Raw genomic sequence first — 27,897 nt, forward strand, 5'->3', positions numbered from 1 at the left:
ACTTCTTCTACTACTACTACCACTGCTACTTCTACTACTACCACTACCACTACTACTACTACTACCACTGCTACTTCTACTACTACTACTACTACCACTGCTACTTCTACTACTACCACTACCACTACTACTACTACTACCACTGCTACTTCTACTACTACTACCACTACTACTACTACTACCACTGCTACTTCTTCTTCTTCTACTACTACTACTACTACTGCTACTACTTCTTCTTCTTCTTCTTCTTCTCCTTCTCCTTCTCCTTCTCCTTCTCCTCCTCCTCCTCCTCCTCCTCCCCCCCCCTTCTTTTTTTTGAGGAATGAGAATTTAATGTTGGGGAAGGAGGATGCTTAGGGTTGTAGCCTTTGGCAAGGGGATACCCTGGCCCTGGTCTTGGGCCAGCAGATGTCGAAGCAGGGTGCGCAGGGCCTGATAGACAGGTGTGTAGCCCAGGCGGCTCAGATGCATGTATTTGTACAAGCCATGCTGACTTACGGTACCATCCAAGTGCACAAAGCTGGGGTTGGCATCCAGGAAGTGGGCCCGTGGATGGCCAGCCAGTGCTGCCCAGACCAGCTCATTCACCCATCAGTTTTTCTCATGAAGTGGGTTGAGGTGCTGGTGCCTGGGAAGCAGGGTTCACCAGTTGCATGATGGTCTTGATGCTACCAGTCGCTTGCTCTGCTGTGTGCCTGTGGTGGTTGGTACCCACATAGACCCCTACAATCTTGGGCCAGATTTCTTCCACCTCCCCATTCTCCAGCTGCCAAAGCACCTGTTATGGTGCCAAAGTTAAGTGCATGCAGAGCCAAAAAGAGCTCCTGCCAGATCTTGCACTGGTGCATTAGCTGGACCCAGGAGTCCCCGATGAAGACGACTTCCTGTTCCTTGTCTTTGCTGTCGGCTATGAACCAATGGTGCAGGGACATCCAGCATCCTTCGCCCTGCATGTCCTACACTGGCATGGACTTGCCAGTGTGTTCTCCTCTTCACTCATCTCGGTGCTGCCCCTCATGCCAGATCCAATGTCTTCTTTAAAGGCCAATTGCCATATTTGAAAGAACATAAGCAGTAGAAATCCAAGATTTGGGTAACAGTTAAACTGGAACACCGATCACTTGGTTCTCTTCCTCTCCATTTGGGTCTCTGCTCAAATGTCATTTTGCCTTTGAGGCCTTCTTTGGCCATCTTATTTAAAACCCCTATTTCCTACCTACCTTGCTTTATTTTCCCAGTAGCACCATTTGACATACTCTACATTTTACTTATTTTATTATCTCTCTTTCCCATTAAAAAAAGCTTATTGAGAGCAGGACTGCTTCCATCCCAGTGCATTGTGTATGGAAAGTATTTGGAGTGCCTGGGTGGCTCAGTTGGTTAAGAATCCACCTCCTGATTTTGTCTTGGGTCATGATCTCAGGGTCGTAAGATCGAGAGCCATGTCAGCCTGCACATAGGGCATGGAGCCTGCTTAAGATTCTCTCTCTCCCTCCCTCTCCCTCCCTCTCCCTCTGCCCCTCTTCCCCTAAAAAAGTATTTATTTAATATTTGCTGATGAATAAGGCCTTAATAGAACTCAACCACATTATCTGAGACTTCATTTCCTCAAGTGTAAAATGGAAGTACTTAGAAGTACTTTGTGTGCTGTCATGTACTTTATAAGGGGCTTTCCTATTATTAATAATCAAGTTAGAAATTCATTATTTATTAAGCATAATCTATATACTTCCTAGCATAGTTTAGCAGGTTAAACCATATGTGTATGAAGTGTTCTCCCTGAAATTCTGGGTACAACCCCAACTGCTGGCTGTCTTTGGGGCCTTAGTCGCACTGACTGCTTCATGACTCATTTTCACTGCCTGTGGATCTTCCTTCTAGCCTGGTGATTTAAGAGTTCCTATAGCTCCAGGCCAAACAAAACAGTGATTGGCGGAGGAGTCAAAAGATTGCTCCTTAGGTTCTTCCGGTCTGGTCAGTAAGACTTGTTCAGATTGGTTATCCATGATACAATGTCCTTCTAGGTCTCCTTTTTTTTTTTTCTTTATTCTTTCAAAAAAAGAGGGAGAATGCTGATCAAGGACTGCTGGGCCCAGCTGCTCCCCACAAAGTGCTGTGGGAATTCAGGGGAAGGAAAGATGAATTGTGGCTTAGAGCAGGGACCAGCCTGGATGGAGTGCTCAAGGTCAGGGCTACGCAGCCGAATGTTTCAATCTCCATCTGATTTATGAGGGGAGATATAATTGAATGACTGATTAAGGACTTAATAGAGACGTAAGCAAGGCCTATGAGAGCATAGATGAGGCAGTGATACTTAAATCTAAGTGGATGGTTCAGGGACGACTCCCTTGGGAAGGTGACATATGAGATAGATATTCACGGACTTGAACATGTTGAAAGCAGAAGGAGCGAGGATTTCAGGAGAGTCAGACTGAGGAAAAGAAAGATAAAAAATAAAGAGGCAGAAAAACTTAGTGTAAATTTTAGTTTGCCTGTTGCTAAGGGCTTTTGAGTAAGGGAGTTTCAGGGTAAGATTTTGATATTTTAATTATCCACTTTTACCCTGGCAGGCAGAAGGAGAAGCAGGTTCCCCGCTGAGCAGGGAGCCTGATGCGGGGCTCGATCCCAGGACCCTGGGATCATGACCTGAGCTGAAGGCAGACGCTTAATGACTGAGCCACCCAGGTGCCCTGATAATTCTATTTTTTTTTTTAAGGTTTTATTTATTTATTTGACAGAGAGAGAGAGAGAGAGACAGAGCACAAGCAGGGGGAGCAGCTGAGGGAAAGGGAGCAGCACACTCCCTGCTGAGCAGGAAGCCCGATGTGGGGCTCTATCCCAGGACCCTGGGATCATGACCTGAGCCGAAGGCAGACGCTTAAGCATTCGAGCCACCCAGGCGCCCCTGATTGTCATCTCTTTAACCACTTTCACTTCCATCTTTGTGGAAAAGATGCTCTTTCTCCTGTTCAAAGTTGCCTGTGCACCTGTGTTCTAGGTCTTCTCTTTCCCCAGCTCCATAGGCCTTTGTTCCATTAACTCTTTATTGCCCTTTGAACTAGCTCCTCTGCCCTGATTGCTTTTCTGAGCTTTTGAACATGTTCAAGTTTCTCTTGAGTCAAAACACAAAGATGAAATTGCTCAGACCCTCCCTTAATTCTGTGTTCACTGCTTGATCATTCTTTTATTTGCAAGTAGGGCTCTAGAAACAGATGTCTCTACCTGGCCTCTCTACTTCCTTGCCTCCCCTGTGTTGTTCAGCCTTCTGCAATCTTGCTTGTTTACACCACTCTGCTGGGATCACCTTCATGAAGGTCATCAGTCTCTGACTTGCCAAATGTTAAACGTTTTTCAGTGCTTCTTTAAAACTACTCTTCTTACTTGATTTTATTGAATGTTAGTTCATTAAAACATTCTTCTCTTTTGGTTTCTGGGACTCTACCTTTATGAGTTTTTCTCCTTCATATCTGGCTACCCCCTGTTAGTGGACTTGCTCTCTACCCTTTCTCTCCTTTTTGGTGTCCTTAGTGTTCTTCCTTGGACTCCTGGCCCTTACCACTCTATAGCTTCCCCTTGAGTAATCAGAACCCCTCCTAAGGATCAGCAGCCAATTATGCCAGTTATATACTAATAACTCCAAGCTCTCAAGCTTCAGCTTAGACCTTTTTCCTGATATCCAGTTGCTTCCTAGAGATTCCATTAGATATCCTGGAAGATAGAAGAAGATAAATCCAAGAATGAGATGATAGACACATGTGATGATAACAGAGCTGTTTCTCCTCCCATTATTTGCTATTTTGGTGTGTGGTAACAACTTGGACTCCATTTCTCAGCCCAGAACATTGATAAGCATTTCAGACTTCCATTTAGCTCACAATAGCACAACCAGCATGGTACCTGTCATATCCTAGGCATGCAGTGTTATATTTGGATGAATGAATGAATACATGACTTCTCCCCCATCCCTTACATCCATTCAGTCACCAAGTTCTGTCCCTTTTACTTGGCTTTCTTCTCTTGAACTTTTCTGTCCTATTCCTCTCCATTCTTACTGTTCTGCACCAGGCTGTCATCTTCTCTCACCTTGGCTATTTCAGGAGCCTAACTTTGGCCTCATCACTGCTAGTGTAATTTCCTCCCTCCACTTTATCATCTTCACCGTTACTGTCCAGTTGAAGCCGTCTATGTAGCTTTACATATTCAATTAGCCACATTAAAAAAAAAAACTAAAAAAGGTGATCGTGATTTTAATAATGCATTTTATTTGGTCCAGTATATCCAAAATATTATTTCAGCATGTGGCCCTAATCACATTGCAATGTCCTCAACTTATATATACCCTATTCTCTTTGTCTGGAAGCCTCTAATCCTTCTACTGAACAAACTTGCTCATACAGTATCAACCTGAATGCTGTTTCCTTCATTAATCCTGCCTTAAGTTATTTAGGCAAATTTCATATACTTGTGGCTTTCAAGGTTTTTTGGCCATATCAAGTAAGAAGCATATTTTACATTGTGACCAAGATGTATGTATATATGTGCGTGTCTTCCCATATTTTTGCCTATAGCTATACTGAAATCTCTGTGTCTGTATCTAAATTTATACCTATGAGAAACAGGAACAGAAGTTCAAATTTGTTTTATTTCATGAGGTACACGTAAGTGTATTACTGCATTTACCAGGTTGCACTAAATTTTTTTTTGCATATATCTCCTCCCTAGACTCTATATCCTTTTTAAAAAATATTGATTGATTGATTGATTGATTGAGGCAAGTCCAGTGCCTGGTCAATGTGTGTACTCAATATATATTTATTGACTGACTCAAGTCCAGAAGAGCTGTTCACATGGGTTCAAAGACATCATTTTAACCATCAATATTAATTAGCTACCACAGTTTGTGTGGTGTTGTCTCAGCCCTGGCTGACTGAAATACAAGCACCTGGGTGATAATAAAGGTTTTCTTTATTCCTAGATCTACTTATATCTGAATAGGGAGCTCAGATTTGTTCTCTTATTCTGGTAACATGGAAAATGGATAGCAGTGAGAGCTTGATCTTTTTCACTCAGAATCAACTCAAATACTGTAGAGAAACCCATTCTGTTACTTTTTATGAAGAGAGCTGAAGTTTGTACTCTGAGGTTAGCAATTTATGCCTGTTATTTAAAAAAATTTCTGATGACATGATACAATCTCAGACTATATCAGAGATAAGCCAGATGGCTCATTTCTAGACTAGTTTTACTGCTAATTAAAGGGCTAATTTTTCTCTCACAAACTCAAGAGTGTGAATATATTTATTGTCAAAATACTCAATAGTTGGACAAGCTAAATTGGTTCAGGAAAACCTAATTGGGTGTTTTCCACCTTGCAAAACTCTGGTGCTTTAAGAGACCCTGGGGAATAGCTATTAGTAAAGGTATTGATTACAAGTCTGCTGCTTTTTAATAGCTGTGTATTAACTCAAGAAGATTTCAAGGGACTAAAATTTTAAAGAAAAATAAAAGTCTCAACAGTTAGAACTAGTCCTTTCACTTCCACTTAGGTGAATAGTTTTGCTTTTATTACATTCTAAGTGTTGCTGTCAGTCTGTGTGAAGAGGCCCACATGACAAGATTGCGCTTTCTCTGACAAAAGATCATTATCTGGCGAGAGCATATTCTAGGAGTCAATAAATATATAATATGCTATTTCAGATTCTTTGAAGATATTAAGTATAATCTCATTTTGGATATAGGAGGTGTTGCTTAATAAATATTTAAAAACTCTATTGGCATGGTCTTAATGTGACAGCTAATAAACATACCGTCGAGTAAGTGTTAACAAAAAGACATATTACTGTGAAGTGCCTTCAAATTATTTAGGTGAAATAATAAAGTATCACCTTTTCCTAACAAATAAATTAGCTATGATTTAATTCTTTCATGTTAATTTATGTTGAGGAATACATACAGGAAAGTTTTTGATAGAGCTATTTTTACCCTCTCCTAGTAATTTACTTAGGATTTTTATTCAAATAATTCATAATACTAAATTATCTGCAGAGAAGAGTTGCCATTTGCAATATATATATGGATTTTGTTTTTTACCTAAACTTACTGTATATGTATGAATGCTGTTATGAATATCAGGAAATATTTAACCAAGGTCCTGACTTAGAAAGTTGCCTTTCATCTAAAAATTCCAAACTTGAACTGACTTGCTACTTTTTCTTATTTTTTAAAATGAGTTCCTGTTTATTTGATGAGCAAATAGTTTGCATTTACATGTTAAACAATTTCGTTATTTAGAGTTGATAATATGTGCCATTTTGATATCTCTGGAATTTTCTATCTTGAACCTGAAAGCCTTCAGATATATATCATTACTATTATTATTTGAGAAAATGACTGGTATTTCCACTTGCCTTTCAGCATGGTCACCTTCCAGTATATTCACACGATAAGGGAACTTTGTTTTTTGGCTCAGTGAAATATCAGCGGTGTTTTTCTGATGTGCGGCCATGTAATGTGGGATTGTTTTAGGCGCAATGTTATGAAATTTTATTTCACCTTGTAAGCATCGTGGCCTATCTTGCCATTGTAAAATGACTTGTATTTAAATACCTATAACAACTGTAATCCTGGAAAATGGAATAATAATTCATATACTCTCATTAGTAAGTTCTTTGACTAGACTATAAATTTTCACTTACCTATCAGTTTAAGTGGGAAGCTGACATTGTACATGGTCTTTCTTATCTCTAATATGACTTTTCTTTTTACTGTGAGGTTTATGAGTAGTTTTCTGTGATATTTTATTTTTTCATTCTGGTCTTCTCTTACTGTGTATTGATGCCACATATCTTGTTCTTCAGTTAATAAACAGCTCATATTCTACTGTCTCATTAGCCTTTCAGTAAATGGGATTCAAAATGGTCTCGTTAGCCTTTTGACAAATATCATTTTAATTAAATATGCATAAATATGGAAAGATCTGTGTAACAATGTCTGTAGTAATTACGATGTATTTTATATTATTTTGCATTATTATGGAATTGTGTACTTATTTCTGATGCAGAATAATTACAGCATTAGGAGTCTATACTAACCTGTTTTTTGTGTTTATAAAGATCACAGGTTTATCAAGTAGGTGGCTTGAATTAATTTGATTTCACCTTTTCATAGTGCTAATGGAATTGGTAGTGTAAGTTCGCGTGTGCCAAGAAGTAAAGAGCTCAGGTTTAATAGCTGTGCTGATTCAGAAAATTGATTTGTTGCTTGCAGGATTTTCTTAAATATAGATGCTTTAATACAATTGAATATTATAAAAACTCTTTTACCTTACATTGAACTCATTTTTATGGTATTCCAGAGATATTGGTTAAGAAAGGAGCTTGAGAGATAGAAAGACCTAACTTGGATCTTAGATTTGCCATTTGCTATCACAGGGCTCTTGGGTGATTATAATAACAATACCTGCCAAAAGGATCATTTTTTGAGAAATAATTGAGATAATAAGATTTACTAAGTGCTAAATTTACTAAGTACTAGTAGTTTTATTAGCATAATAATAAAAGTCATGAACTTTTTTCCCTAAATATATTTCATTTTGCTGGAAATTTTGTTGATCAATATTTGCACTGTGACAATTACAGAATATTGACTAAATGGATAAGTATACCACTGTAAACTTTTTTTTTTGGACCTCTTGAAGGCCAGTGTAATCAGCACATTGAAAAACATAACACAGTTCACATTTAATAAAATTGAATTGAATTTGCATGGTTTCAACTGGTATAAGATGACTGTCATGTAAATTTGCTTGTTTCCTGTTATGTAATTATTTTATAATTGTTTATTATCTGCCAAAGTAAATTGTAAACAAAAGTTGATTAGAAATTATTTTTCAGCTTCCTCTTACCTATCTAAAAGTATGTAAAAAATGTTTTTTTCAACCACCAAGTCTATTTAGTAAATGTCTGCTGGATTTTAACCTGCTATACTTTTTTTTTTTTTTTTTACCTGATATGCTTTTTAAAATTTATTGTTTATTTATTTAATTAAATTTTTTATTTAAATTTTGTTAATTAACATACAGTGCAATATTGGTTTCTGGAGCAGAATTCAGTGATTCATCACTTACATACAACACCCAGTGCTTATCACAAGTGCCCTCCTTAATATACATCAACCATCTGTCACATCCCCCATCCACCTCCCTCCATCAACCCTCAGTTTGTTCTCTATCATTAATAATCACTTATGGCTTGTTTCCCTCTCTCCTTTTTTTATTTTCCCCCTTCCCATATGTTCCTCTGTTTTCTTTCTTAATTCCACATATAAGTGAGATTATATGTCATTTGTCTTTCTCTGACTTATTTCACTTATAATACACTCAAGCTCCATCCTTATCATTGCAAATGGCAAGATTTCATTCTTTTTGGTGGCTGAGTAATACTCCATTGAATATATATACCACATCTTCTTTATCCATTCATCAGTTGATGGACATTTGGACTCTCTCCGTAGTTTGGCTGTTGTTGATAATGCTGCTGTAAACATTGGGGTGCATGTACCCCTTCAAATCTGTATTTTTGTATCCTTTGGGTAAATACATAGGAGTGCAGTTGCTGGATCATAGGGTAGTTCCATTTTTAACTTTTTAAGGAACCTCCATACTGTTTTCCACAGTGGCTGCAGCAGTTCACATTCCCACCAACAAGAGGGTTCCCCTTTCTCTGCTTCTTCACCAACACCTGTTGTTTCTTGTGTTTTTAATTTTAACCATTCTGACAGGTGTTAGGTGGTATCTCATTGTGGTTTTGATTTGTATTTCCCTGATGATGAGTGATATTGAGCATCTTTTCATGGGTGTGTTAGCCATCTGGAAGTCTTCTATGGAAAAGTGTCCGTCATGTCTTCTGCTTATTTCTTAACTGGGTTATTTGTTTTTTGGGTGTTGAGTTTGGTAAGTTCTTAATAGATTTTGGATACTAACCCTTTATCAGATATGTCATTTGCAAAGATCTTCTCCCATTCCCTAGGCTGCCTTTTAGTTTTGTTGATTGTTTCCTTTGCTGTGTGGAAGATTTTTATCTCGATGAGTCTCAGTAGTTCATTTTTCCTTTTTTTCCCCTGCCCCCGACGACATGTCTAGTAAGAAGTTGCTATGGCTGAGATCAAAGAGATTGCTGCCTGTGTTCTCCTCTTGGATTTTGATGGTTTCCTGTCTCACATCTAGGTCTTTCATCCATTTTGAATTTATTTTGTGTATGATGTAGGAAAGTGGTCCAGTTTCATTCTTCTGCATGTAGCTGTCCAGTTTTCCCAGCACCATTTGTTGAAGAGACTGTCTTTTTTCCATTGGATATTCTTTCCTGCCTTGTCAAAGATTAGTTCACCATATAGTTGAGGGTCCATTTCTGGGTTCTCTATTCTGTTCCATTGATCTATGTGTCTGTTTTTGTGCCAGTCCCATACTGTCTTGATGACTACAGCTTTGTAATATAGCTTGAAATTTAGAATCATGTTGCCTTCAGTTTTGTTTTTCTTTTTCAAAATTGCTTTGGTCATTTGGGATCTTTTATGGTTCCATACAAATTTTAGGATTGTATGTTCTAGCTCTGTGAAAAATGCTGGTGGTATTTTGATAGGGGTTGCATTAAATGTGTAGATTGCTTTGGGTAGTATAGACATTTTAACAATGTTTGTTCTTATAATCCTTGAGCATGGAATGCTTTTCCATTTCTTTGTGTTCTCTTCAATTTCTTTCATAAGTGTTTTGTAGTTTTCAGAGTACAGATCCTTTACCTCTTCAGTTAGGTTTATTCCTAGGAATCTACTGTTTTTGGTGCAATTATAAATGGGGTTAATCCCTTGATTTCATTTTCTGCTGCTTCGTTATTGGTGCATAGAAATGCAACAGATTTGGGGTGCCTGGGTGGCTCAGCTGGTTAAGCGGCTGCCTTCAGCTCAGGTCACTATCTCAGGGTGAGATTGAACCCCCTTGTTGGGCTCCCCACTTCTCCCTTGTTGGGCTCTGCTTCTCCCTCTCCCTCTGCCACACCCCCTGCCCCACCCCCCCGTGCGAGCACACGAGTGTGCTCTCTCTCTCTCTCAAGTAAATATATAAAATCTTAAAGAAAATGGATAGCAGTGAGAACAATTTGATGTTTTTCACTTAGAATCAACTCTAATACTTTAAGAAACACATTCCGTTACTTTTTATGAAGGGAGCTGAAGTTTGTACTCTGAGGTTAGCAATTTATGCCTGGTATTTAAAAAAATTTCTTTATCCAACAAGGTTGTCATTCAGAATAGAAGGAGAGATAAGGAGTTTCCTAGACAAATAATAACTTGATATACTTTTGATGGGTACTTTCTATTCCCCTTGATTTTAAAAGAATAATGAATAAATAAAACAATTATTCATGGAGTAGTAATAAAATCAAATATGGTACAGTCATACTTTATATAGTATTATGATGTTTATATATGTGCAAATGAAACTATGCATGGAAAAAACTGTATTAGGATTCATAGCAAATTGTTGATAGAATTATTTCTATAGTAGGGTTTGGAGCAGTGTAATTCTTGAGTGTATATCAAAGAGAGTTTCATGATTGCAAGCAACCTAAACTGAGAGATGATCTAAACAAAAAGAGGAATTTATTGGATAAAGTTTGGCTGTACCACACAATTGAAAATTGAGTTGAATAAGTAGGCCTCAGGAAGCATAGAAGTAGAAACAGCTCAGAGAGTTAAGTGGCAGTAATTTGTGAGCAGTTTCTATGGCAGGAGTGGAATTTGAAGACTTCCATTTGAAGACTGATAGCCCTACTAGAGTGACAAAAAATGGGGCTGGGTGGGGGGCGGGTTGGTGGATGGCAGTTCACCAAAGGAAACGGTACTATTCCTGAAGAGCATCAGAGATTTCTACTGTAGAAGGATGTTCTCCTTCGTATTTTATATGTCTTTTTTTTTTTTAATAGCTTTGTTGTGATTTAATCCATACACCATATGATTCAACCATTTTGAGGTCTATAATTAAATGGCATAGTATTAGTCACAAAAATGTACATTCATCAGTAAATTCAATTTTAGAATACTTTCATTACCCCAAGAAGGAACCCCATATCTCTTAGCCATCACCTCCAAACCATCTCTCTACTCTCAGTCTTTAGTAGCCATCAATCTGCTGTCTGTCTCTATAGATTTCCCCATTTTGAATATTACATATTAATGGAATTATGCAGTATGTGGTTCTTTGTGACTGATTTCCTTCACTTAGCACAGTATTTTCAAGGTTCATGAGGTTGTAGCATATATCAGTAATTTATTCCTTTTTATGGCTGAATAATAATATTCGGTTATAGGGATAAACCACATCTTATTTATCCCCTCATCAGTTAATGGACATTTGGATTGTTTCCATCTTTTAGCTATTATGAATAATGCTGCTATGAACCTTCAGCTACAAATTTTTGTTTGACTACCTGTTTTCAATTCTCTTGGGTATATAGTTAGGCGTGGTATTACTGGATCGTATGGTAACTCTGTGTTTAAGCATTTGAGGAATTGCTAAACTGTTTTTCAGAAGTCCTGCACCATTTTACAATCTCACCAGTAGTGTAGGGAGGTTTCTGTTTCTCCACATCTTTCTTAACATGTTAAATGTCTTTTTGATTATAGCCATCCTAGTAGTGGGTGTGAAGTAGTATCTCATTGTGATTTTGATTTGCATTTATCTGGTGGCTAATGATGTTGAATGTTTTCTATGTGCTGTTTGGCTGTATATATATATGTATACATATACATATATTTACATAGTTTTTTTACTTCCATAATTTTTAAAATTAAAAACGTCAGATTTTTTTCATTTTTTTTCTTACCATTACTTTTCATTCTTTATAATTTTAGGTGAGTGTTTAACACAAAGTTAGTTACTCATAATTTTTCTGTGAGCTGAGTATTATGGCATTAAAAATAAAAGGAGCTTAGAGAAGGTAAGTAATTTGCTCAAGATCACAGAGTTAGTAAGTTGCATAGGATTTGAACCTAGGCCATTTTAAATCCAGTGCCTGGTTTCTTAAACACGAGACTGTAATGTGTATTAAATCATATGTGTTCTCAAGTTTACTGTATTGTTGTTGTTAGTTTGTTTTGCCTGCCTTTATAATCTTATAGAAACAAAGACTCTTAAATTTCAGAGGGATCTCACAGTTCGTCAAGTGTCACCTCTACTCAGTGTAGGTAGTCTGTCTACCGGTTTGCTAAGGCCTGGTTGTTTAGCCAGGATTGTATGTTGTTTTCCCCTTGTATCAGAATCCACTCAGTTGTTGGTTAAAATTGCATATTTCCAGGCTTCACCCCCGACTTCATAAATACGCCAGTTGAGTACCGGGCCCAGGAAACAAAATCTTCAGTGAGCGGACTGAGAACCACTTGTTTGGTGGCACGTATCTCACCATGTCACAAGACCATTACTTTGTTCGATGCTTTTCTTGTTTCCTGGTAGCTTTTATCATTTGATCTGCCTCTACTCTACAGTAACACTCAGTAGGCCTGTTCTCTTTGATGCTTGGCAAATATGGCTCTAGGATGCTGATAGAGAGGACTTTTGGTCTGTCGTTTCCGTCCTGGCAGTTCTGCTGAGTTAATCATTCGGTTAAGAATCTCTTGCTCAGCACCTCCTGAGTAGGTGGGAGACAGCACTGCTATGCATGACCTCTGCTATGAAAGAGGCAAAACTCTGGTAGGAATTTTAAGCATTAAGCAGAAATATTCAAGTCTGTTTGAGCATGATAGCATCTTTGAACGTTCCTGATGTGAAAATTTCATATTTTCTTTTCCTGAAGACAGAAGTGTAGTTTTAGTGATAATAGTTTTACCTGATTTCATGTAAGAAGTTTTCTGGACAATGTGATAGCTACAGTTAATATCAGATGCAGTGTCCAGGGTCTGCAGAGGTGACAAGCCCTACACTTTGTTTTCTCACTTGGGTTACCAAGCTAGGAGAGAATACTATTAAAGGGTTAGACTCATGTGTTCAGGCCCTATTAGCTTTTGATTTATGACCCAAGCCAATTCACTTATGTCTTTACTTGTCTGACTCTCAGGATTTGACTGTCCTTTGGTTTTAACTTGATGAGAACTGTATGGATTGCTTTCTTGCCTTAATACTGTGAAAAATGCAAGGAGCCTTATGATAACTTGTACATCAGATGAGCTGTGATTGTTAGATAAAAGGACAGTAATAATGTAGAGATAGCATGGACTTGGAAAAGCTAATTTTGTAGAATTGCTAAGTCTTGTCCTTTTTTTCCAGTGTTGGATTTTTTTCTCACTGAGAACTAGCTTATCACCTCATTCTATAGCTTTTTCTCAGGCATTCTCCTAGAATGCCATTCTTTCCTTTCTGTTTCTTTACTGTCATCAGCCTAGTCTGGGACCTTAGCAGCTGTAGAATGATCAATAGTAGGAAAGGTTAAAAAGGTCAGATGTGAATTTATTACACAAGTATACTCTTGATTTATGCAAATGCATTGTCAACAGGTTACCAATTTGCATTATTCAATATTCATTTACAGGCACTTATGACACTGTCAAACTCAAGCATGTGAGCAATTTTTAAAGACTGGCTTGTGCTTGGATAGTTCAAAGCGGTTTCCATTAAATAATTTGAAGTGACTATGATGAGAGTTTGTTTTTTTTCAGGAACTGAATGGGGTCTTTACTGAAGACGAAGGTGGAAAGGGTCAGAGCAAACCTAGAATCAGAAAGAGGTGCTTAGCATTTTTTTCCTCCATGATTAACAAAGCAGGAACAAGAAAGCATTTTGAAGATTTGATTTGATTCAAAACAGTGTTTTCTAAACATAAGCCATTCTTGTCTTTAACTTAGAAATAGGTTCATTTAAATGACTGATGTATTTCCCTGTGTTCTTCATTCATTCTTAGGAGGCAGATGATTTATGAACTACTGTACTCAGCAGAGGAGAAATTAATTTGGCACAAAATATGTAGAGTCATATCTTTTTTTTTTTTTTTTTTTTGCTATAAGAGTTCATTCTATCCTCATCATCCCACCTTGAAGGCATTTTCCTTTAGTTCATAATCTTCACTAACCTATTTATATCCTGTAGGAACTTAAAAGCATTAGCAAAGGTTATAACTGAAGTTGTCAAGAAAAATAGATGAATTAAAATCTACCCCAGAGCAGTTTTGCATGTGGCAGAAGCTAGAGCAGCAAGGAACCAGGAAAGGAAGGGGATCCTGACTGTATTGCCTCTGTTCCACTTTGTCTTACCTTGCAGCATTGAAAGACCATTTTCTCTCCTTTACTCAGTGGTTTTCTCAATTTTACATTTTACTACTGGTATTTGCCAGGTACATTTACAAACATTATCTCATCCAGTTTTCAAAACAGCACTCCTGGGTTGGAGGTATCAGCTTTTATGCCAGCATGCCATACCCCTGGACCTCTAGTATACTGACTTTTCTAACCATCTCTAATATTTTTTCTTTTTCACGGAAAATGTGTTTTTTTCCTTTCCCTGGCATATAGTTTCAGAGAAATTTAAGAAATACTCAGTTAACAACCACTCTATGGAAGGCATGCCATCACTCTTTTCCTATATATGTTTTTTTTTCCATCATTTATGCCACTTTTCTGTATTTGGCGTGAATCACTTAATCCTCTGTAATGAGAAAACTAGATAATTCTGTAGGTCCCTTCCGCCAACAAGTAACAAAACAGAGGAAATCAACACTTGATTTTCACTGTTACCCTGACTAGTCATTTCCCTTCTGTGTGTAGATTTATGGGTATTTGTGAGAATATGATCTATGATCTCACAGCACTTGAAACAGGAAAACGAAACTGATCAGAAATTCTGACTGCTCAGGCTTTTCTTTTGCTATTTTGTTTCCCTAGTGTAGAACTAGTGTCTCTTTTTTTTTTTTTTTTTTTAAGATTTTATTTATTTATTTGAGAGAGAGAGAATGAGAGACAGAGAGCATGAGAAGGAGGAGGGTCAGAGGGAGAAGCAGACTCCCTGCCGAGCAGGGAGCCCGATGCGGGACTCGATCCTGGGACTCCAGGATCATGACCTGAGCCGAAGGCAGTCGCTTAACCAACTGAGCCACCCAGGCGCCCTAGAACTAGTGTCTCTTAATATCCTTGCTCATGCATAGTGTTCATGAGCACTTGGGTGGACCAGGAGGAAAGGGGATGGCTATTAGAGCTTAAATTTCCTTAGATAATTCCCATATACCTCCTCCCCAACCACAAATAGAGTTTCTCCCATCAACAGCTTGCATTAGTATGGGACATTTATTATAATTGGTGAGCAAATATTGATACATTATTATTAACTCAAGTCCATAGTTTACATTAGGGTTCACTCTGTGTTGTATAGTTTTATGGATTTTGGCAAGTGCATAATGTCATATATCCACCGTTATAGTATCATACCTCACTGCCCTAAAAATTACCTGTACTCTACCTATTTCTCTCTTGTTCCTTCCCACCCCACTTCCCCACCTTGTGAATCCCTATAAACACCAATCTCCATAGTTTTGCCTTTTCTAGAATGTCACTTAGTTGTAGCCTTTTCAGACTGGCTTCTTTCACTTAGTAATAGGCATTTAAGATTTCTTTATGTTTTTTTAGAGCTCATTTCTGTTTATCACTGAATAATATTCCATTATATTGATATACCACAATTTGTTTATCCATTCCCCTATTGAAGAATATCTGGTTGCTTCCAAGTTTTGGCAATTATGAATAAAACTGCTGTGAACATTTTTGTGCAGGATTTTGTATAGACATATGTTTTGAACATATTTAGGCAAATACAAGGATTGTTTATACCTTTTTAACACTTCAGAAAATTAGAATGCTTATGAATATATTAGAGCCTTAAAATATTCCATATCAAAGATAGAAGACATGCTCATTAAAATGAATATATGTGTTTGGTTCTGAAACATACATTGTGAACAATGGAAACCTTTTAGAGATAATTAGGAAAGCAGTTAATTTTTGAATTTTTGAAATTGAGAATGTTTATATTTTATATGAAGGGTTATTATAGAAGTAAAAGGAGGCCAAAATAGCTCTTTTCAGAGCAGTGTTCCAGATCGACATTCATAATTTTTGGTAGTGTTTATGTGTGTTGAATATGTTAATTCTATATATTATGAGTCCAATCCCTCCCTTACTCCCAAAAGATTAAAATCTGTGAATTGTAGAAAAAACAAACAAAAAAACTTGTTCTCATCCCAGCATTTTTGTTTTTAAATCTTTTGGATAGTCCTTCACTGAACAATGTGAAAGTATTCTCAATGTGCAGGGGATAGAGCAGTTAATAAAAAAGACAAAAATCTCTGCCCTCAAAGGGGCTTACTTTTAATGGAAGAAACCGATAAATAGAATTCATTGTGCATCACGTATTTATAAGCAGTCATGGAAAGCATAAAGCAGGTATGAGGGAGGGAGAGTCACTGGTAACTTTGGGGTTGTCTCACTGCCCACAGAGCTGTGTGGGAATTAGCCATGACCTGGGTCTGGGGCTTCTGAGAGCTGATGAAAAAGGGAAATAAAGGCATAGTAAGATGAGTTCTGCTAATCTCTGGGACTATAAACATGTTAAGGTTGTGAGCGCTGCTGAGGGAGAGGCAGGGATGGCTGTCAGTTTTCCCTTCTGCCGTGTCTGTGTACATACCGAGGAGGGGTGGCCCTATCTGGACCTCTTTGGCCTCTCCCTTTGATTTATGCTAATGGAGACCCAGGAGTCAGAGGAGGCAATGTCTTTTTTTTTTAAGATTTTATTTATTTATTTGAGAAAGAGACAGAGAGAGAGCAAGCACGAGTGAGAGGGAGATGGAGAAGTGACTGAGCAGGGAGCCTGACATGGGGCCTGATCCCAGGACCCTGAGATCGTGACCTGAGCCAAAGGCAAATGCCTAACCGACTGAGCCACCTGGGCGCCCCGAGGAGGTGATGTCTTATACAAAGTATAAAAGCCCCAGGGGTCTTCTGTGCAGGTATAAGCTGGGTCACGTGTAGGTGAGGCTTGATCAGTGCCTTGACTGTGTCACTGAAGTCCCACTTGTGTGTCCCTTCTCTGCCTTCCTTGTCATCTGCTTCATTCTAAGGTGACTCCTGTCACCTCACAGATACGCCTTCTGCCCACCCACCTGCAGAAAGAACAAGAAGAGATGGGTGTCCTTTCTTTCATGCGCCTCCAGTTTCTTACAGAAGTCTTCACCATAAAACAAGTTTATTCCAAAGTTTTCTTTGCTGTGTTTCGTTTTGTAGTTTGCTTGCCACTTTTATGCATGAGGCCAGAAGAGAACTGTCAGGCTAGCAGTTGTGTGCTGCTCCTGCCCCTCCCTGGTAAGATTGGGATGCTGAAGCTTTGAACAGTGCTTGCCAGGGTGATGGCTCTCTCATGCAGAACCGTGGCCATTTGTTAATGGAGTGGGAGTTTCACAGCGTGAAGATGATCCCTTACGGTGACTGGCTGGGATCTAAGGTGTTTTGCAGGCACATTTGATGCTGACTGGTTCAGCTTTCAAAGTAGATATTTCACAGTGGGTTTTGTTTGTATAGATGTTTATTTTGTTTTGATTTAAAGAGTAGTCTCCCAAGCTGAGCTTGCTTGTTCTAAAACACATACACATGTACCCACCTCTTCACAATATTTTGAATTTTAAATTTCCAGTATATGCCATATATACTTGCCCCCTTTTCTTTAAAGAAATGGCCTAACTTCGCGGTGTGACTGGTGAGTTAAGCTTCTGTCTATACAGTCTCCATGGTGAGACAGTATCTTAAGTTCTGAAGAGCCTGTGGAAAGTGTCTAACAGCTACGGTGTGTCTTAGAAACCATGTGTGTACTTGTCATAGTCCTCTTTTTTTTTTTTTTTTGAGATTTTATTTATTTATTTGAGAGAGAGAGAGAGCATGAGCAGGGGGAGGGTCAGAGGAAGAGGGAGAAATAGGCTCCTCACTGATCAAGGAGCCTGATGCAGGACTTGATCCCAGGATCTTGGGATCATGACCTGAGCCAAAGGCAGATGCTTAACTGACTGAGCCCCCCAAGTGTCCCCGCCATAGTCCTCTTTTAAAGACTGACTTATGAATATCAGTTTTTTTTAATTTTTTTAAAGATTTTATTTATTTATTTGACAGAGAGAGACAGAGCGAGAGAGGGAACACAAGCAGGGGGAGTAGGAGAGGGAGAAGCAGGCTTCCTGTGGAGCGGGGAGCCTGATGCGGGGCTCGATCCCAGGACCCTGGGATCATGACCTGAGCCGAAGGCAGATGCTTAATGACTGAGCCACCCAGGTGCCCCAGGTTTTTTTTTTTAAATAAATCATATGACCCCATTACCTTTATCACTGATTATAGAAAGGCAAGCAAAGGCACACAGTCATTGAAGCGGCTGGGCTTGAAAACTCTGCTCCACGGGGTTGCTCTATACAGGAGAGTGGCCACAACCCCAGGAAGACCTTGTCTCCTAGGGAGAAGGATGCAGTGCACAGAATGATGCAGAAGTGTGCAGAGTTTCTGAGAGAAGGCAGGCGGCAGAATCCAGGAGGCTGCCGCAGCTGTGAAAAAGACATCGCCATGAGAGAATGGGAAAGGGCATGCCAAAAAATGAGTAGCTTAGCAAAGGAGAGAGCCCATGGAGAAGAGGAGTCCAAGCATGGAAGACTGAGATGCCATGTGCCTCCTCCAGTTACTGTGTATTCTGAGAACAGGTAGATTCTGTTCTACCTCACCTCATCTTGTATCCTTTTAACACTCTGAGTTTCCTGACATACTCAGAGTGAGTTTCTTTCCTAAAGCTGCTTGAAATTGCTGATATCTCACAATTGCTTATTGAATAATAAATCAGTTTTTGAGAAGTGATAATCTATAACTCTCAAATGAAGACCTTGTATAATAAAATAGATTTGTCTAGAACAAGCCTGAAAAATAACAGGGAAGTGGAATCTCTGAAAAAGAAATGAGATTGTAGCTTTTTGTATTTATTTTCTCTTACCACGTACAAATTTTTACGTATCTTGAAATAAAACTTACCTGGTTGTAGCTCTCAAGAAACTATCTAGTAGTTTATTTTTATTTATTTATTTATTTATTTATAAAAGATTTTATTTATTTATTTGACAGAGAGAAACACAGCGAGAGAGGGAACACAAGCAGGGGGCGTGGGAGAGGGAGAAGCAGGCTTCCCACCGAGCAGGAGCCTGATGCGGGGCTCGATCCCAGGACCCTGGGATCATGACCTGAGCCAAAGGCAGACGCTTAACGACTGAGCCACCCAGGTGCCCCACTATCTAGTAGTTTAAATGAAGAAGAAAAGATGTCTGTATACTAAATTTATTTAAAAGAGCTCATTAACATACTGCCTTTTTTGTCAAGTCGCTAAGATGCACTGATTCAGTGTGGATTTAGAGAAACCTATCTTGCCAGTTATACTTCATCTATAAATTTCTCTTTGTGTGTTAATGTTCATAGTTATTTCAAATTTCCCAGTGTTAGATATCTTAAATACACATGTAAAACTCAGAGGGAAATGATGTATGCAGGAGACAGCAAAGCATTTTAAAAGTGTTTCAAACACTATTTTCTGTATCATTTCCATGAGATTTGGCTTATTTTGTTCACTGATACATGCCAGGTGCCTGGAACAGTGCCTGGCACATAGTAGATACTCTGTAAATATTTGCTAACTGGAGACCTCCAACAGAGATAGAAGTTTCTATAATTTGATGTAAAATACAGATTCATGTTACAATTAGAGGGGAAATTAAAGCAATTAAAGCAAGACTCCATGACTTCCATCACAGATTAGGAAATGGAGGTCTAGAGAGGTGAAGTGAATTGCCTAAGATCACAACTAGTGAGTGGCAGACTGGGGGCTACATTCTGGATTTCCAGACAACCTGCTCAGTGTCACATCGCCAACAAGGGAAAGAAATGGGGTTTAAATTCAGCTATGAGAGGCTATGAAGTTCATTATCTAGATGAGAATTTTAGTATTCATATTTTTAATATTTTAAATAAAGGTTTAATATATCACTTTTTCTTTGTAGCTTTTTCTCTGCCTCCAAACAGAATTAATTGCTTCCTTGACAGATAGCACTAGATACCATCTCTTTTCTAGAACTTATCATATTATATTGAGTCTGTTTTCATGGCCATATGTGCCTTCAGGCCAGGGACCAATTCTTATTCCTCTTTGCTATCCCAGAATTTAGCATAGTGACTCACAAGATAGATGGAGTTCCCTGTGTTTTGAATTGTGTTGAGAGTTAGTAACAAATAGTATACTCAAACTTAGGTTTAGGAACATAAAACTTTCATGACAGACACAAAATCTCATAGACTTTCAAATACAGTTGATGCTTGGGGCACCTGGGTGGCTCAGTTGGATAAGCGACTGCCTTCGGCTCAGGTCATGATCCTGGAGTCCCGGGATCGAGTCTCGCATCAGGCTCCCTGCAGGGAGTCTGCTTCTCCCTCTGACCCTCCTCCCTCTCATGCTCTGTCTCTCATTCTCTCTCTCTCAAATAAATAAATAAAATCTTTTTAAAAAAACAACAACAAAAAAACCAACAAAAAAATACAGTTGATGCTTGATAAATGTTAATATTAAATGACCATTATTTTGTAGACTTGACTTAATGATTGTCAGTCTTCTTGGTTTGAATGGCTTTTTGAGGATGGCTCCACTTTTTAACTTTTAAAGAATTCATACTAGTACTCTTCTGTGGATTTTTTTTTTTTAAGATTTTATTTATTTAAGAGAGAAAGAGAGAGAATGAGTGGGGAGAGGGGCAAAGAGAGAGGGAGAGGGAAAGGGAGACAATCTCAAGCAGATTCCATGTCGAGCCTGGAGCCCGATGCAGGGCTTGATCTCAAGACCCTAAGATCATGACCTGAGCTGAAACCAAGAGTCAGATGCTTAACCAACTGAGCCATCCAGGCATAACCTTGTCTTGGTTTTTTGACTTCATGATATGCCCTCCCCTGGTATTTTAGATCCTCACCAATCCATGTTAACCACGCCAGTTCTAAAAATTTTGGCTGCCTTTGACATAAGTAATTTTAGGTCTTTTAGAAAAATTGAACCCCTGGTACTGTTAAGGATATATTACCTAGTAAGTGAACCAAACAATTTTATACAGAGTTAGCAAACATGTCTATCAAACCATTAATGAATTTTAAAAGGAATTATTTATTCTCTTAAACTTGAAACTTTTGTGTAAGGATGGCATTATACATTGGAAAACAAGAAGGAAAGCACATTTCAGGAGAATATTGTGATATTAGAAAATGTAAAAATTTATAGAAGATGCATTGCTTTGCCTGTGATCTTGTAAATATAATGATATTTACCAAGCAATGCTCTTTCAAATCTGTGTATTTCTTACAGCTAAATCTTCTGAGGCATGGGATGTTATTCCCTTAGGGAAACAGTCTGAAACTATGTGATTTCTGTTTGTCATGTCAGAAACAACTCTAACATTTTGTGTAAAAAACAATATTATTTAAAAAGAATGGGAAATACTAAATTCAATAGCATCCATGTGCTAATTTCTTGAAAGAAGATCTATGCTATTGGTATTGTTATTAAGAATCTGATCTTTTCTATAAAACATATATTTTATGAATGCAGGAAAACTTGCAATTCAAACCACCTTAATGTATAGATGAGAAAAAAGATATCAAAAAACAAGACTGAATTCAACTTTAGATGTTAAAGCCAGTTGGTGGAAAGCCTGGACTAGATTCCAGATCTTCAGATTTTTTTGTCAACATATTTTACACTCTACCAAACCAATGGATAAGAATAAAAGTCACTCAAGGGGAACCTGGGTGGCTCAGTCTGTTGAGCATCCGACTCTTGATCTCAGCTTAGGTCTTGATCTCAGGGTTGTGAGTTCAAGCCCCACGTTGGGCTCCACACTGGGAATGGAGCCTACTGAAAAAAGAAAAAAAAAGTATAAAAGTCATTCAAAGAAATGCTAAATAAAATTAGATAATTTTATACCCTTATGTCTTTATATTTTATTTTATATATTTATCACCTTTGTTATTATCATTGCCCACACAGGAAACAGACTCTGACTTAAAAGCAAAAAAGGAATTTATTAGAAGTATCTGGGATGGGAGAAGCTCTCTGGATTGAAGGGAGGCTGCATAGTTAGTCTTGGAACAGAGGGGGAGACAGGGAGTTCGGAAGGCCTTGGTAGCAGGAATACTCAGCAAAAATACACAGGCTCGGTTGCTGACCTGAATCAATTCTAACTACATCTTTAGTATATGCATGGACTCTACTTAATATGCCAAAGTCCTAAGAAATTGTGTCTCACTGGCCAAGCTTGGGTTATGTGCCCACCCTCCTACACCAGGGAGTGAGCAGAAGTTCTTTGGAAGCAGCCTCCAAAGGATGCCTTTGGTTTCCATAGTTGGAGAGCATGTACTTGGATGTATGCCCCCACCAAAAGTACATGGTAGGGTAGAAAATTCCCCAAAAGGGGCTTGAGGTGCTGTCAGGAAGGGGGCTGGATGCTGGGCAACCACAAAATGACTTATGGCCACTGTTTATCAATGATCATACCATGCTAGAAGCCTCTTTTTCTGTATCTAGCAAAATCAGCCATTTCTGAATAACATACTAAGTATTTTAAAAATGTGAATTATCTAGTCTATATAGATTGAGAATATTTTAATATGGTTTCTATTCATTGCTTTGTTTCTGGTAGCATTTCAATTACTCAGCAACACCTTCCCCCCCCTCCCGCCCCCATGAGTGGTCAGAGGAAGAAACAGGGGAATTCAAATCTAAGGCAGTGTTACTTTCTAAATTTTAAATACAGCATTTTCTGCCCACACTGAATAGAAATAATAGCCATAATTTATTTTTTACCAACTGGCTTAAAATACTGGATTTAAAGTACTATGTGGGCATTTTACTTATGTTTTCAGTGCAAGAATGATTTGAGGTCAGAATCTTAAGTTCAGGAAGGTAATAAAGACACAGTGAAGCATGGTGTTTTCAAGTATGGAGTCTGGAGTGACATTCTCTGCATTCACATTCTAAGTCTAACCCTTGCTAGCTGTCTGACCTTGGGCAAGTTACTTAACCTTTCTGTTCCTGGTTTTTCTCCGACTGAAAAGAGGGGAAATAACACAATATATCCTAAGAGTGATTGTAAAATTTAAAGATAGAGATCAAATGCTTATTAGCATGGTTCCTGGCACTTAGCAATACGTTAACTACAATAACTATTTGCATTAAACTTGTTAACTGTACTATGTGTTACATTTAAAGAAGACAAAAACCAGTTGGGGGGAAAAGGTACTATTAAATTGAGGAAGAAGAAAGAAAACTAAAGAACTGGGCTTAAAAGCAGTATTACATTTTTTAACCCAGTGTTATAAAAACAGATTGATGATTATTGCATTAGGAATACTAATTAGTCTATGTCCTATTCTTGCATTGTGAGGACTTTTCATATCTTACAGTAGTTTTGAAGGAATTAATAAAGCAATTTACAGAGCATTATTTTTTCCTTCGTTCTCCTTTCTAATGTGTTATTTTGCACACATGAGAATATCTGTCACATACGTACAGTTATAAAGCATACTAAGAAGCGGAAGTCATGCCCCTCTCACCAGGACCGAGGATACCTCATGCCCATCCGTGTACCTCCCCGTCTGATTCCTCTGCCTCCCTAACATTTGCTGAATTTTGTGTTTACTTTTGTGTACACTTACACACAAATGTGCATGCACACACACACGCAGAATATATATTCATTCTTTTGGGAGTAATTTGCTGTCGTTGCCCTCCTTTACCATTAAATATTTAAGTGCGATTTCCTAAGAATATGGTATTTTCTTATATCACCATAGTATAGTTTTTAACCTCAGTAAATCTAGCATCATTGTAATCTATTATCTCACGAACATCCGTATTTAAATTCTGGCAGTGCAGCCAATAATGTATTTTGGAAGCATTTATTTTTTCTCTCCTGCACAGGATCCAGTGTAGGACCAAGTATTGCATTTGGTTGTTGTGTTTCCTTAGGCTCTTTATTCTGTAAAAATCCTTCAACCTGTTTGTCTTTTATAACATTGGTATATTTGAAGAATACAACATTCTACCTCTTTTTTTTTTTTTCTTTTTTTTTTGGAATAGTATGCCTGTCATTTGAGATAGATCTGCTATTTCCTCATGATTTACATTCAGATTATACCTTCCCAGGCAGAATACTTTGTCAGTGATGTTTCCTTTTCAGAGATCACATCTGGAAGCACTCACTGTCCACCTGGTCAAGGTGTTGTCCAGTTTCTCCATGTTATAGTTGCTAATTTTCCCCTTGTTACTGGTGAGCCATCTGAGACATTTTGAACCATGCATATATTCTGCTCCTAAAGGAAATTTCTCCTCCTGGTTTAGCATCTGTTGATAATTCTTGCCTGACCCAGGCTTTATTGCAGCAGTTGCAGAATGAGGATATTTTAATACCAGCGGCTTCTCCACTTTTACCAGTCAGCTCTCCACATTCTACTCTAGGAACCTTTCCTTCGCTCACCATTTCCTTCTGTATTTATTATTTTTCTGTTCCCCTCTACCCCCAGTGGTTTATAATTCTGAGTCCGTGCGACTTTTCTTAGCATTTCTATACTTTCTGGCATAATCAGGTGCTCCAGGGTCATTGTGTGCCTTCTCTGCTCAGCCCTGGAGTCAGCCTTTTTTTTTTTTTTTTTTTTTTCCCAAAGGAGTCCTGGTTCGTTTTAGTGAGGAATGGCATTAAAACCCAAAATCTGGGTACTGGATTTACTGGGTCCGTAAGTTGATTAAATTGTGGTTTTGAACCAGTTGGTGATTGTTTCTTCTTTTCATTCTCAAGCAACCTGGTTATTTATTGCATTTCTCGGACTTAAGATGCATCCTTCATAACCTATGATGTTTTAATACTCTTTGCTTTATTTATAGTCGTTTATGTATTTGTGATAGTATTTCTCATGAGTGTCAGGATTGGCTGCCATGGTGTAGGACATCCAATAACTGCTCTGGTGCGGTAGGAAATGAGCAGCTGTATGAGATTAGTAATGATACCTGTCACAGGCAGGGGAAATAAAGCATCATGATGTGGGATTGTTGAAAAGGATAAGCTTGAAAATATTTTCAATAAATGAAATATTCATGACAGCAGCTTGTGTTTCAGAAGCTGACCAATTTCAAACAATCACTTATTTTCTACATCTTTTTTTGAAGTACAGGAAATGAAGGAAATACAGAATTATGCAAAAGCCACTCCAGGATATTAATATTATACTGAATTAAAATTTCAAAGTTCAGCAGGAGAAAGGTTATGCCCTAATCATTTAAAGTCTGTCTTATTTCTTCAGGCATTCCCTGTTGGTTTAAAGTCCTAATCACTAGAATTTTTGCATATTGGATATGATTTTAATAAAAATAATTACTATGTACATAATGTTTATAGTTTATATAAAATTTTTCACATGCATCCCTAATTTGCTACTACCTACCTAACATGATCTTATAATTACTATTTAATTAATATAAAGAAACTGTGACTGAGACAGATTATGTAATTTCATCAAAATCACATAGCCATGCTCTCTATATGTATCTGTACCCTGCATAATTGCAAAAAGAATTGAGGTAGAAAATTAAAAAAAAAAAAAAAACAACACAAAACAACAACAACAAAATAAAACCAAGACATAAAAACTGTCAGATAACATGAGAACACCAAAAGCACAAGATCAGGGAAGAAGCAAATATGCTAACTGCAAGGGCTATTACAGTTCTGTGATTAAGAATTTAATTATATTTTGTTCAGTTGGACTCAATACTCATTACCTGCTTTGTGCCACTTATTTTGTCAGTCCATGGAGCTTACTATTTATTTAGGGAGAAAGACGTTTAAAGAAATGATTTGTATATAAAATAAGTGTTGTGGGAGTACAAAGAAAATAAACTTTCCCCAGTGTGTGTGTGTGTGTGTGTGTGTGTGTGTGTGTTTGTGTGTGTGTGTGTAGGGGTGGTGGCATCCAGAAAAGCTTCCTGGAAGAGAAGATGCTTGAGTTGGGCTTTGAAGGACAGCTAAGAATTAGCCAGGCAGTAAGTGGGGCAAGAGTATTTTAGGAAGGGACAGTGTGATGGACAGTAGAGATAGCAAACCCACACGAGGGTGAAATTCTCTGGGGAAGCGAGAAAAAAATGAGTTCAAGTATAGAAGGGAACAATGTAAAATTTCTTACTCTTAAAGAATGCATTTTAAAAATGGATGGTGGTGTATACCAAATTGTTGTGGAATTTAGATTCCTTTGGTACCCCTAAAAGAGTGATGTAACTCTTTTGTTTAAAAATGGCAGTATTTACAACATACTGGAAATTACAGCCTTTGTGACCATTTAAACTTGTGATGAAAAATTTTTGATGTCAACTGATAAAGTTCATTGCAAAGTTTTAGAAAATTCTTTCCAGACTATGGGAGAAAAATCAAATGGAGACTATTGCTTGAGAGCACCTTTCTCACTTTCCTCACCTCTCTTACTTTCCTCAAGAAGACTTTTTGTAAATTTAGATGACAAAAGGAGACCATGCTCTTTGAGAGCTCATTATATTGTTAGTAATGGAGAGGATATTCCTAGGGTTTGAATGCCTGACAAAGAAGTGACGATAAACCTGAATCTTCTGCTGTCAAGGATGAGTGTTCTAGATAGCTCACTTGAGGGACTCTTCCTCCCTGAACGGTAGGAGTATCCCTAGATTTTACCCCTAGATACTTGCCACATTGTCCTGAGAAAGAAATCTTTGGATCCATGCGGGCATTTGAACAAATGAGTATTTTGCTGAGACTCCATGGAGCAAGGCGGATGTGATTTGGGCCAGGAAAAGATTTTGTGATGGCCTCAGCCATACTCAGCTATGCTGCAACTGCTACTATAGAATCTGTAAGTCTGAATAGTGAGTAGCTGAGAAATAGACTCCCAGATAATCAAATTAACTAATGTCTATAATTATGTAATAATTACTCTATATAATCCTAGGTAATTAAATGTTCAAGAATGCCTGAGAAATGCAATGATTTTAGTTTTGATATGCTTACTGTTGAGTTTGTCATACTGGTATAAGTGAGAATAATAGGGACCAGATGCCAACCTAGCTAATAAGTTGTGAAGCTGGTATTTATATCCATGTATTCAGTACCATGTTCTTTCTCCTACAGCAGTTAGAAAGACTGGCTGGTATTTCATACATTCAGAAAGCTGGTTACATTTAAATATACTTTATTGTTTACTAAAAGGAATTCTGGCAGTCTTACAGGATTTTGCTAATTTGTTTATACTTCTTAAAAACTCTTAAAAATTGAGGACCCCAAAGAACTTTACGGGGGTTTGTTTTATCAATATTTAGCATATTACAGATGAAAACTGAGAAAATTAAAAATATGTATTGAATTCACTAAAAAATAATAGACCTATCATTATGTTAATGTAAATAAGGTATTCTTGTGAGAAATAACTATATTTTCTGAAACAAAAATATTTAGTGAGAAGAGTAGCACTGTTTTACATTTTTATAAATCTCTTTAATGTCTGACTTAATAGAAACAGCTGGGTCCCATATCTGCTTTTGCATTCAGTCTGCCGTGATATGTTTTTTTTTTTTGGTTGAAGTACATGCAGGAAAATCTGCCCTCACACTGAATATACTCGGAAAAGGGAGACCTTGTGGAACCCCTGAATGGTTCTTGGGGACCATGAGAGATATTTGGACCCCTACTGTGAGAACTGCTGCTTTAAAATATTGTCCCAAGTGCTACATCCTAATTCGCATGCACATAGTAAAAT

General features: G+C 37.9%; 1 protein-coding gene and 1 pseudogene across 2 annotated transcripts in view; one reads left to right on the forward strand and one right to left on the reverse strand.

Moving 5' to 3' along the window:
* The window catches only part of IMMP2L (inner mitochondrial membrane peptidase subunit 2), an 877,737-nt gene that overhangs the window by 168,333 nt on the left and 681,507 nt on the right, over positions 1 to 27,897 (forward strand). The window lies entirely within an intron of this gene.
* Positions 331 to 1,072, reverse strand: LOC116630480 (annotated as a pseudogene).

Source organism: Phoca vitulina, unplaced genomic scaffold (assembly GCF_004348235.1).
Source record: "Phoca vitulina isolate PV1807 unplaced genomic scaffold, GSC_HSeal_1.0 scaffold4, whole genome shotgun sequence".
In the NCBI taxonomy this organism is placed as follows: Eukaryota; Metazoa; Chordata; class Mammalia; order Carnivora; family Phocidae; genus Phoca; species Phoca vitulina.